Below are 14,023 nucleotides of genomic sequence, written 5' to 3' on the forward strand. Positions count from 1 at the left end.
AACATTACATTCACTGGCACTTTCCCCCAAAATTTACCGAGGAACTGAGTAGGTGTGTAGTGTTTGTGTGGGTATATATACATGTGGCTATGTATTTATATACATACCTTTATACATACAGACACTACGCGCTTACGTATACTTACATGGGTAAAGAGACAATATTGTGCAGGTGTATACACCTTCATCTTCTGCACTACATTTACAAAAAAAAAAAGAAAAAAGAAAAGAAAAATGAAGAAAAAATGATTAAAAAGAATGAATGAAAGAATAAAAGTTACATATTGTAAAGGTGCTTACAACGTTAGAACTATGCAACCTAGTTGGTTTGAAACTGTTTACCTGCAAGAGAAAGAAAAAAAAACAAAAACAAAAAAAAGAAAGACTTTTTTTTTAAATGGAAGTAACTTGTTTTAAAAAAAAATAATCTTCAGTGAGAGATACTTGAAAGGAATATGTTTGTCCAGATACTGGAGCCAAACATTTCTATATTTTGTAAAAAAAGATTTTAATCGTTTACTATTTGCACTACAATGGTGTCTGACCTGTCTAATCCTTATTTAACAAACATTTGCAAGGGAGGGTGGTTGGGTGTGGGAGGGGTTGAGAGCTGCACTTATTGTGAGCTATACAAGAACTGCTACAGCACACAAAATAGCTATTTTTATTATTATAATTATTATTATTATTTTGTACCTTAAACTGAATAGACACATACACCAAAGACATTTGTGCAAGCCTCTAAAAAGTCTGTTTGTGGTTGGTATCATTCACCTGTAATAAGTTATGGTTTGAATTAAGGGTCAGTGGGTTGATTACATTCAGGCTAGTATATCTGCTAACCAGTTAAATTCAAATTCTGCCCTAAACAGAAAATTGTAATTTGAAGAAAGCCCTCAAAAGCCCTGGGATGTGTATCCAAGGTGCTTGGATCCAAGGTCCATCTAAGCATAACTGTACTTGTTTTGCATATACAACACTTAAGACTTATCCCTGATGCACAGCAACTGTGCATCATTGGGAAACAACTTTATACAAGGGACATACATATATATATATATGTATATATTTCTGTATGTATATATGTATGTATACATGAGGTATAAGCACTTCTGGCTTCACTTTAATGTTCTTAAAACAATGAATGTTTGTGTGCAAAGCACAGTATGTTAAAAGCTTGTTTGTTACTAACAAGCATGAGCGTTCAAAATGGTATTTGTGTGAGAGGAACCTAAAGTGCTGGTGTACACTTAGAAAATATTGATGTAAAATTGCAAGCAGCTTTGGGCCATGCCCACCATCACCCCTACAAATACAAAGAAAATGGCACTTGTGGTAGGATTTCTGTTTGAAAAGCAGTTGTAAGCAAAAGGCTGGCCGTCTCAACCACCACCCTCTAGCACGACAACTCTTAATGGGTTTGCGCGTTACCAGTAAAACCTAATTTTCAGCGTCAACACCTAACCTGAAGGGTCCAACCCATAGGGCATAGGTAGATAGGTTTAAAAAAAAAAATCTATCGCTGTTGTATTTAAAAGAATGTTAAAGTTACAACGTGTGTCTTTGGGTAGGGGGAGATGAGAAGAGGGAATGGGAGAAACCTTTAGGCCCTGTTTACACTGAGTTTGATAACCCTGAGCCTGAATCTTCAGACTCTTAGAGGTTTGCAGGACCAAGCCCCTGTTAGCTGCCTTCTGACAGGAAGGGCTTCTAAACACCTCTCACAGAAAGCAGCGCTAACATGGCTCCCCACCTTGCTGAGAGCACAGTCTGTTTAAAAAAAAAAAAAAAAAAAAGTAAAAAAAAAAAAAAAAATAAAAAAAATTATAGCACAATTTAACCTGGTCACATTGGCTAGGGATAGTGTGTTAGCACCTTCATGGCGAGAACCATGTTTAAGCAGTGTAATCAGGGCCTTCATTTTTTGTCAGCCAAAACTGTTTGTGTGTGTGGGGGGGTTTGCTCTGTGTCTGTGTGTGTGTAGATGTATGTGTGCATGGGAGCGTGTCTGTATGTGTATGTATTGATAGAGATTAAAAAAAAAAAAAAAGAGGAAAAAAAGAAAAAAGAAAGAAAAGAAAAAAAAAGCCCTTTCCTCCGTTGAATAGATATCAACATACATGCTTATAGCTAAGTTTTCTATCTAATTTATTCCACAGTATTTAGGTTGCATAGTACAGCTAATGGGTTATACATTTATGTACTTTTTATACAATGCATTTTTACAGACTTGTTTGCAGTTTGCAAAAAAAAAAAAGATTAAAAAATTGTAACAATTGGGTGAACACTAAATTTGTCACTAAAGTATTCTGTAAAATATCAAGGCTTTCTGATTTAAATTATTGCAGATTTTATTTTATTTTTTTTTAGTATTTTCTTCCTGGGGAGAGGGAGGGATACCAAATGGTAGTAGGGGGAAAAAAAAAAAAATGCACAAATAATCTATCTTCATAATTTAAACAAACCAAGTTCCTGACCCTGCTTCATTTGAAGCAAGTGGCAGAAGTATTGTTGATTTTCCTAGAAGTAGGGCCAAGCTCTGGAATTGCTGTGGCAGGAACATAGCCTGTGACAGCTAAGGACAGTACCTTTTATTTCACTGAACTTTGGACCTGGACTTAAAATTAGATGTATATTGCCCTTCTACCCTTACTTATGTCCACAGGCTCATTGATGTCTACAGATCTCCTTACAAGAGTAGTAAAACTACTTACATGACTAAAGGCAAGGCAGGCTGAACCACAGGTTCCTCGTGCTATAGGCAGTGTGAAGGGAGAGAACGGATTTTGAATGAGTGGCACCATATCCGACAACATTTAATTCAATTAATTGTTCAAAAACAGGCTGCTTGTATCACGGTTGATCTCTGAATGTAGTGGCAAGGGAAGCAGGTGAGATGGCTCATGTTGGCAAGAATTATTCTCACATGTGATTAATTAAGAGCATCGGAGTCCTGAAATCCCAGCACCTTCCCAAAAGTGACAATGGCAAAACTCCCATTGACTGTAAGCAGAGTAAGTTTAGGCTCATGGTTTTCCTAGTCAAAGCTGACAGAGCCTTTAAAAAGAAGTCTGATACTGAGTTTGATACCAGCTTTTATGTGGTGCACAGGGGCTGGCCCTGGAAAACGTGAAACTAGCCTGAGACAATTTCCAAGTGAGGAAAGAAAAGAGGATTTTTACATGTGGTGAGTGGGTTGCATGATAGGTACACCAAAAACAGAAGAAGGTTTTTCAAAGCAAGAAGCAACTGTTCCTAAGCCCCGCTTTTTAGCTTTCATTTGTGTGTTTATACTATTTTATTTTTACTATACACAAATTTTAAAGGTTTCTCCCTCTGATCTCTAGATTCAGTCATGGGGTTTTGATTTGTGGTCAGAGTTATTTAAAGCAGGGGGAAATGAAAAACTATATGATAAAATAAAATAAGAAATCGGGATGTTAACCAAGACTGACTGATTCCAGCAAAACACCCCACCCCTGATAATTTGGCTTAATTAAATCTGCATGTACTTAAAATAGCATTAGAAATTGTTACCATATTTAAACAGTTGTTCAAGGGCATGCAGTCTCAAAAATTACTTCTCCCTTCAGGTACTACTATACCAAAAAGAAAAAAAAAAAAGCTTTTAACTACTAACACATTCCTTTCTGTATAACCCATTTCCTTTTTATATTGAAAATGTATTTTCAGTATATATTTGATCACAGAAATGTATTTGTTTAGTACGTCCACAGTCTTCGTGTTTCAGAGCTGATGACATTCAGTGGTCTTTCCCCCTCTTCATGTCAGATGCTCACTGTATCCAAGGCCTAACAAACTGGCAGAAGTGCACATTAAGATGTTTCTTTGGGAGGGCTGAATGTATTTGTATTCTTGGGGTTTAGCAAAAGGAAATGCTAACAGATGCTTATAATTATTCTGCACTTATATGTCACAGCAGAATACAGATCTAGGGCCTGAAACTGCAGAACTGAATGAAATGGGAGTTTTGTCATTGACTTGAATAGAAGCAGCCTTTTACCACATCGTTGCAAACTAGGACTCTGTTATAAATACCTACCCTTTTGTATTTAGTTGAGATTCAAGTTACCAGGTTCATATAACTGTGACACCACAAGGCCATGCAGAGGCTGGCAGCAATATCTCTGAATTAGAGAAGTTCAGGCATCTGTAATGTCTATGTGCAAAATGAGAATTTTTATGGACTATAGTTACTCATGGAATAGTGCCTTACTCTGTAAGCAATGCTGTTGATTCCAGAGGGTCTCCTTTCCTAGAAAGTTACCAGTCAGCATGAATAAAGTGAGCAGAATCTATTTCTGGAGTGTAGGTAGAAGAGAGGTGATGGAAATTAGTAATTCCTTTAAGTTAAACCTCATGTCAATACTGTGCATCAGTATAAGAATCAGATGCTAACTTTCTGACACTGAAGAGCTTTACTCCCCATCTGCTCTCATTGCATTACATGTGGAGTAAAAAGGTTTTCAGTTAGAGTAATAAAAACTGTAATTTGACCTTTCATGAACAATTATAAGCAATGTTTTCATAGGCAGAAACAAACAACACTTCTGGGTTATATAGCTATTTATTTTTTGAGATACAGTGAATCTGTGTTAATTCTCGATGGGTTTCTTTATATTTAAATACTTTCAGAAACAATACATTGACGATGGGTTGAAGATATATATATATGTATGTATATATACATATTATATATATATCTACAATATATATACACACACAACTATATATATATGTATATACATATATATATATAAATTATGAAAGCCAAGATATTATGAAGCCTATTTTGTTTTTATCATTTTGTGTTTTGTTGTTGATATTATTATTATTATTGTTATTATTATTATTTTGCATACTACATGCAGTGCTTTAACCAATGTCTGTTCGGCTAATGTAATTAAAGTTGTTAATTTATATGAGTACATTTCAACTATGTCAATGGTTTCTTAATATTTATTGTGTAGAAGGACTGGTATTTTTTTTATTTACATTATGTTTAAAGAGGTAACAGTTTGATATGTTCTCATTTGTTTATATTAGAAGTTATTTATTTTCACGGCATTCCGTCTGGTATTTTGATATTTGGAAGGCATGCTACCTATACTTTGTACAGTTAGTGGGCAGTATTCAGCAGCTCCCAGTAGATTTTTAGGCCCTGTGTTAAATAAAAGACATGTTTGGGATTTCTATTTTAGATCTTTCTTATTGGTTTGCCAGGACCACTCAGTGCACTTACTGCCAGACACCCTGCCTGCGTGACCAATTTATTCCTACTGTATTTACCCAGGACAGAGGACCAAAACCACCTCTGGTGTAAGTCTGGTGACTTCAGTGAAGTTACACCAGAGATGTATTTGGCTCACCGAGAAATTGCTTGTACAAATCAATGCAAAGAAAGGACAGAAAACAAGCAAGCAAGCAAGCGTCTTTGCATTTGAAAGAGGATTTCAACGTGTTAAAAATGTTTGGGTCAGCTACTATTTTATTTTACTTTGTTCTTTTTGTTATTTTGCTCTTTCTTATACAACAACAGCAACAACACAAGTGAAATAAATAAAGGGAGTTTCACCAAGCATTGTGTAATCGTCCCTTAATATGCATTCCTGGTTGGAAAATACATGGGACCTGGGGAAATACCAGAAAATACCAGAGGTGAAACGCGGGTGCCTCTTTGGATCAAGCAGTGCAATGCCTTTCTTTTCAGTGTCACCATCCTATCTCTGCATTCAGACTCACACCCCTACATGTAATGCAATTTTAGGTTGTTCCCTTCTTAGGAAACAGAGACAGTACCAACGCCACAGCCAGTGTCAGCTCCCCTTTGCCCGCAGGCTGTTAGGTGTTCAGCTACCATCACCACAATTCCCTTGAATAACCCAGAATTAGATGCTTACCCTGATAAAAAGAGAATTTGCATTACCCAGACAAAATTGCAAAACTGTCAGTTCACATGTGCTCATTTATAATCAGTTCACAGGCAGCCATAGTGAGAAATCATCTGAGTACTCTCATATTTGAAAGTAAAGTGTACTTATGAGGGGTTTTCACCAGTCTTTGCATTCCTAGGGTGATAAATGGACTCCTGCTACATTCCAGTGGGCTGAGAATCGGGAAACAAGAATCTCAAGGTTGATCTTTAAATGGATTACTTGCACAGTGCTTAAGCATGGGCCACCACAGCTATTAGCAGGCCTTTTAATAATCAGACATTGAAGGCCATTCTGCAAAGTCTGAAGAAGTGAGTTGCTTTCCTCTAACTGAGAATAAGTTTTCAATAAATCAGTGTAATCGTGGCTACAGAAAGCTTTTGTTTCAGAGAAAATTAAGACATGATTGAATATTTGCTTTCTTTCCTTTGTTATGATCACTATTACTATTATTGCCATCAAGGACAAACCCAATTGGCTTTGGAAGTTGCACTAGCAATAAAATAAAATCATGAGGCCTATTTGATTCAAACCACTAACATGTTAACCTGCTAAAAATGAAGCTTACACTTCAGGTGTAAAATGGGGAGTTATCCTTTCTCTGGCACAACGTGAAGTGCAACACTGGATGGTGTAATCCAGATTTTTTCCATTACACAGCTGTTTGATTTTCTTTTTAGTTTAAGAATGCTATTGAGAACAGTTGCTATTGTATGGGCTTGTTGAAAAGCCCCAGTTCAAAGAACAGTGGAGAGCTAAAAGCTGCCTTTTGTATGAGCTGAACAATCTGTTAAAGCCAAAAAAAACTGCCCCAAACAAATTAGACCATGCTAATAATATACAGACAAAGGCAGATAACACCAAATGATTTTGTGAAACAGATACACAGATAGTGTCTACTCAGCGTGCATTTCCTACCTTTGAGGTGGATTTTCATGTTGCTACTTGGGTTATTGAGTTGCTGTGCTAGTCTCAGTGCATATCATGATTTTTTTCCATGCTTGTCACAGGGCTATCAAAGCCTGTGTTTTGGTAGTCTCAGTGGCTGCCCTCTGTGATCCCCTTCTTACTTAAGTTTGGCTGTCTCCCTGAAATACAACCACAGACTGATTTAAAGTACTACCCAGGGCTCAGGGTCACTATCCTCTCTTACACTACTGATAGAAATATGGCACTGTTATCACTATGGTGATCAAATCCATTGGCTTGCAGATACCTGCCACCCAGCTGCTATGACCTCTGGGCCTTCCTTGGTTTCAAAAGAGTTATCTAGTCATCTCAAACATTGTCACCATTTGATCACCTTTCTACTGTCTACTCATCAGCTTCGTTGGAACTGCATTGACTGGAAAAACAGCGCAGAAAATCATCAGCTGCTAGAGCATCCCAAATCCTCTCTGCGGGACAGATATAACTGAATGGCAAGGTTTCCCTTTCCCTTCTGATAACCAGCAACTCCAAACACTTGAAGTGGAAGGGTTGGAAGGTGCACATGAGTTGACACTACCTATGCATCATTTCCTTATGAGGGCTGTGAGAGGGAATGGGGTTATTTTGTCTTTGAACAGCAACACTGCAGCTTACAGATGCAGCGGCAAATTCATTGTACACTTTACAACACCACATCTGGAAGCAGCATAACAATGATTTTACACATCTGAATCATCCAGTCTCTACTGCACGAGAAAGTTTCTCTGACTCTGAGAAGACAGAAATGTATATCACCAGAGTTATGGCCTCCACAATTTCATATAACAGCAGACAAAAACAACATAGCAGCTCTATTCAAACAAGAAAAACATTCAGAGGAAAGTTGGCAGAGCAGAGGTCCCTTGAGGGGCTTTTGAGCAGACTGCTCCTCGACAAGTTTTGTGTACACAAGAATGCCTCTTATGGCTGCATTAGGATGCAGCTTATAGTCCTGGGCTTGATCTTAACGAAGTCAGCAGGGTATTGCAGACCTGGACAGCTTAGCTGAAAGTAAAACGAAGTCCTATTGTTTCAGTAAAATCACTGAGTATAAAAGTGCAAAGAGTAAGATGGAGATGACATGGACACTTTAATGAGCCGTGTATGAGAGCAATCAGAGTTGCATAACTTTGAAAAAATGTAAAGATAACCTAAATTGGGGTAGAGGTAGAAAATTTTCTAGGTACAGAATGTACTTTCACTAGATCTTTCTATGTAAGAAACCCGTTTTAAGGTTTAAATCTTCTTAGCTCTTCTCAGATAAGCTGTGTGTCTCCCACTTCACTGATACCACCCTTCCTGGGGTCATGCCAGTCTCAGAAGTAGGGCAATGCAGGAAGAAGATGTGGCACCACATTCAGGCATCATACGCTCATTCCTTTTACCACTCTGAGAATGCACGGAATGCCACTAACCTATATGAAGTCCAGGCAGACAGATTGGTAAATAAGTGACAAATCAAACCATGATTTTTTTTTTAAATTTCTAACACATGACCCAACCCTCAGAAGCAATTCAGGCCTGTCCCAGCACTGGCAAATTACCTTGGTATGAATCAGGTTCAAATTTGTCATGCTTTCAAATGCATACCTTTTTGTGCAAATCCTACTCCTTTCTCATGCTTTCAGTGGACAGCCTGGTCATTTGTATACAGCTGTTGTGGCGAAATTGGCTCTAGGCTTAGGCTCCATTCATATTTCCACATCCTAAGAAAATATTCTCAAGCACAGGAGTTTTATACCAACCCCACATGTCTGGGCAGGAAGGAGAGGAATCAGATAAGTTAATTATAACAACTAAGAGACATTCCCTATGGAAAGAAACTCCAGGCCCAAAAAGAGAAGCCTAGCACCAGACCTGCCCTGCCAACCACTCAGCATGGTACCAAGAAGGTCTGCAGCACCTGGGGAAGAGCAGAGGGACTGCAGAGAGAGGAAATGTATTAATGGGAATGGTTTCAGTTACTCCCGTGCGGTCACTGTCACATCTGGTCATGATGCAGAGATGAAATTTTTTGCTCAAGAAGGACCTCTTCAGTGAGTAGCTTCTCCACTTGAGAAACAGCAAACTACTATGCAGAACCTGGCTCAAGACTCTATTACTAAAATATTACTTTGAAACTGTAGCTATACTACACTTACCTCTGTTACAGAAACAACATACTTGTCCATCTTCCTATCTATCTACCTCCACTGCAGCAGAGTCTGATTTCAGAAAGAGAAACTGTAAAGCCCTATGAAAACTTCAAGGAACTAAAAGGGATTTCAAAGCAGCTTGCAGACTATTTCAGGATACTGTATTAGAGGCACAGTATTGAAAAAAGACCTGAAGAGCTAGTGTGGTGGAGCAGCAGGATAAAGTCATATTTAAGCGAGAAAAATAGAAAACAATAGAAAAGCCAGCAAGTTAATTATAAAAACACAATACAGAAAATTAGAAAAGAATTTGAGTACTCTACAAAATCCATAATAGCTAAGAATGAGTTAAAAGTTCAAATAAGATAAATGCAGGACCAGTCAATGTGTGCTTTGTTGATGGAAAACCTGTTACATTTCTCTGAAGTGATCAACAAGGAATAACATTGATATAGTCAGCTTGGATTTTCCAAGTAGTATTTACAAAGACCCTCACTAAAATTTCCTAGAGAAATTAACCCATCATGGGATAAAGAAAGCAACACATACAATTAATAGTTATTGTGAGAAGAGATGAAAGAAATGGAGAGGTGTCATCAGTGTCCAGCTCTGCAGTCAGGTATGGGCTATGAGGTTAAAAATCTGACCAACAGGATGAAAAGTCAGATGACAAAGTTTTCTGACATATGAAGTTAATTAAAATAGACGTGGCTGATTGCAAAAAATTGCTGAAGAACTTCACAAAATAACAAAACGGCAGCTGGAATTCAGCATCGATAAAGTAAGACAGGTAACACGTGACATGTAGGAGGAAACAATCCTGACTTGCATGTACAGAAATGAGCTGCCCCTCAGGTAGGAGACTTGAGCATTATAACAAAGTTTTTATCATCAGTAAGAAAAGCAAAGTGAACATTAGGGATTATTAGGCAAGACAGGATTTGTTGCTTATTGGTATACCCAGAAAATGTAGACGTGTTTTGGGGTACTGAAAGGGAATGACAGACTTGAGGGTGAAACAAAACCTCCCATTAGATAGCTGAAGATAGCAGTCAGGCCTCCCTTTTGATTTCTCTCCTCCATGCTGAGAAAGTCCAGCTCACTCACTCTCCTCATACAAGTCCCTTATAGGGACAGACTGAGGGAGGAAGAATAAGACATTATTTTTATGTCATTGTGTTGCTGATCAGCTTGTTGTTGACTCCCCATTAGTTCTGTCACTTTTGTCTTAGTTTAAATCCATGCTCCTTCTGGTAGAACAACATGGAGGATCGGGACATGAGCAGACACTGATCCCAGGTGTACACAGAGGTCGCCCAACACCACAAGACAAAAATACAGCAATGCTGCAGCAGATTGGACAGCTTGGTTATCCTCCTGATGCAGCCGGTTATTTTGATTTTTTTAATACATTTTTTTAAAGATCCCTTCCTGTTAAAACACAAACCAGTATAACTCTCATGGCTGAGCAGCTACAGCCTGTGATGATTATCTGCAAGTGTTCTTCAAAGGCCAGTCACTATTGCCTTCAAGCTCAAGTTCAAGTCTTCTTTAGTTGCTCAAAATCCATTCATCCCCAGGGAGACAGCCCGATGGGCTATGAATGGCCAGGTTTTCCCTGCTAAATTCATGCAACAGCAAGAGAGATTTTTGCTGTTTACATAATTATTCCTGGCCTATGCTATCTAAAAAAAAAGGGAAAGCTGAGGGGCAGCAAGGCAAACTAAAACAATGATGAGGCTAAAAACGAAATTAAAATAGTCTTCATGTTATTTCCACATAAACACAATTGTTTGACAAGATTTTTCTTAATAGGAAAAGGAGAGAAAATAGACCAAAAATGAGAAGTGGATGTAACTTCAAAGATAGGAACACACCAGTGGGTAATAAATATTTGTAAAATAAGACATGCATCAGCCTGCCACATACACATACACTTTCTACAAAATGATATATGGATGACTAGAGCGTGATAAAGAAATGCAGAGTAAAGTAACACAGGGCCTAAATATAGACACATGTAGATTTTTCCAAATGTTGCATTTTCAAGTATATTAAAAAAAAAAAAAAAAAAAAAGACAAGGAGGAATGGGAAACAAGAAGTTTTTCTTTTTTTTTTCCCCCAAACTAAACACAACTGTTTCACATCTTCATTTTTTTCTTTGTTTCTTCCTTTTTTTTTTTTTTTTTAAATTTCCCTCAACTTCCAGCCTTTGTTCCTTTGTCTTATAACACGTTGTTATTCTCAATATGACAAAAGTTGTACTTTTTATGCCAAATTGTTTGATACATTTTATAAAAGAAAATGAAAGACAGACCTTTGACTGCAAGGAGATGTGGAAGTTTGTTTGGTGCCATAATGTGCTACATCCACCATTTTCAGTTAACCCCTTCCTCAGCCAGCTGCTGTGTATGAACCTTGATCAACACATTTCCTGCCACAGCAGCCAAACAAACACCATTTCTGCAAAACTGAGAGGTACTGCTTTAAATTTCTTAGACACTCCTTTGAGATCAAATTAAGGCTTGCCTGGTGCACTTAGCAGAATGGTGACCAGATCTCTGTGCTATAAAAATGCTGTGCCTCAAGCCTGGCCCCCAGAGAATGACCTCCAACATGTCTCAGTTTGTATCCGGTAAGAGAAGTAAGGTTTTGCTGTTACCAACACTTCTTTCTCCTGCCATTCTAAGACCAAACTGGAGCTGCATTTTATTCTGTGGTGTATATTTTCCTCAATAAGGTGATTGTTCAGACCTGTGACAAGCTCACACAATGCAAAGGGCCTGGCAGTGTCACCAAGGGCATGGTTTGAAGAAGACTGGGTGGCACAAACAGAGGCTTTCCAACATAACATGGCCAGTGGTTGCAGGATCTCATGGTGTGTGTCAACAGCTCAAATCATAACGCTCTGTGCATTTTGCAGGGCTAGGTGTTCAGAAAGACAGCTTTTTAACTTATAAAATGAGCAATTCTGCAACAGAAAAAAACCTGTCAGACAAATATAGAACCCTGAAATGACATTTTTACGCTCTTTTTTTAAAGTAATACTACATTTTAATGTACAGTAGAGCTTAATGACAGTTTTAAAGAGAAAAAGAACAGATTTGATTTTAAAGACTAGGTATAGGTGAAGTGAGTCAGACCTGATCTCAGGGAAACCAGAGGAGATCTGGAGAGGGGATGGAGTTAAGCATGACGAGTACTTCTGATGTAGGCAATTATAACTGAAATCAGGATATAGCAAACCCCAGAATAACCAAATGCAGAAATGTCCTTCTCTAAAGAGGACTTGAAAACAGCTACCACCTGAGCAAAAAGGTACATAAGTGCAGGCATGGCACTCTTCAGAAATCTTCCTGGAGTTCAGACCCAAGCCTGGGTAGTTTCAGCCAGCAGAGAACAGAGGAACTATGACTCAGATCTGTCTGTTGATGAAATTCCCTGATTTTGGTTTGCTGCGAGGCTGTTCTGGCCCAGGAGTGATTATGTTAGTTATTATGCTAGTGAACCACTTCTCCTTCCCTTCCCGCAGCCGGCTGGTGGATGCGGTGCCATGCCCTGGGTTATGATGCTGCTTGGGAAAACACCAAGTGCAGAGCTGTCAAAGTGACGTGTGAGCATGGCACAGCGGAACCCATTTAGAAGGAAGAGTGAAGAACTGCCAGATAAGAATTGGTGAGCCTGTGGTTGTCGTGTAGAAAATGAAGAAAGATGCCCAGCCTATCCCCGAGCAGCCGGTACCCCTCCCATCCCCCAGCCAGCCACCCCACATTAATTGTCCAGCATGACACCATATGGTACGGAATACCCCTTTGGCCAGTTTGGGTCACCTGTCCTGCTTCTGTCCTGCTTCTGTCCCCTCCCAGCTCCTGCTGCGCCCCCAGCCTCCTCGCTGGCAGGGCAGTGTGAGAAGCTGAAAAGTCCTTGACTCAGTGTAAACACTGCTCTGCAACAATTAAAACAAGTAGGAGACATTTCTTCTCAGAAAGAGCAGTCAGGCATTGGAATGGGTTGCCCAGGGAAGTGGTGGCGTCACTGTCCCTGGGGGTGTTCAAGGAAAAGGTTGGAGCTGGTGCATAGGGATGTGGTTTAGTGGGTGACATTGGTAGCAGGGTGATGGTTGGACCAGATGACCTTGAAGGTCTTTTCCAACCTTAATGATTCTACGTTACACTGATGAGAGGCTAGAGCCTGAGTTGGAAAATGTCATGTGGAACGTGTGGAACAAGGTAGATAAGGCTGCAGTTTGTTAGGTCCTACATTTCTGCCACCTAACCTTACCCATAAAAGTGGCCTAGAAGAAAGCTGGAGAGGGACTCTGTCAGGGAGCGTAGCCATGGAACCAGGAATAATGGCTTTGAACAGATGGAGGGGAGATTTAGATTAGATGTGATGTGAGGAAGAAATTCTTCACTCGGAGCACAAAATGCACATGGGAATCAGGGCTGAAGATGCACCTTGCTTCTGTTCTTTTCCATAAAGAATAGAATGAAATTACCTAAAAAACAGTGTTAAAAATAAACCCAGGGCACAGGATGGGAGGTGCAGGGCAGTCCCTGTGGCCGAGGGGCAGCCTTTCTCTCTGGCAAGCCAAATGGCCTGGGGGAGCCAGCCCCAGGAAAGGGGCCCTCAACCCCCCCCAACCCTCCTCCTTGTCCATGTGAGGGCTTCTTCCAGGCTGCTCCCAACACAGCCACCTTTGGCCACGCATGGGCCACTCCATCACAGAGGCTTGCTGAGGTCACAGTGGCCACCACTGCCACGCTTTTGCTGCGGGTCCTATGAAACAGGCCCCCTGCAGCTGGCCCACCACTCGCTGAGCATCTAGGCCCTCTGACTGCCAGCTTGTGAGGCAGGAAGAAGACTAGAAGCAGCAAGGCGAGCGGCAGGCCTCCTTGGTGTGTGAGGACAGTGATGCAGTCTGGTGAAGCACCAAGGAGGAATGCACCTGACCAGAAGGAGAT

The sequence above is a fragment of the Cygnus olor genome, chromosome 2 (assembly GCF_009769625.2).
Source record: "Cygnus olor isolate bCygOlo1 chromosome 2, bCygOlo1.pri.v2, whole genome shotgun sequence".
NCBI classification, from domain to species: domain Eukaryota; kingdom Metazoa; phylum Chordata; class Aves; order Anseriformes; family Anatidae; genus Cygnus; species Cygnus olor.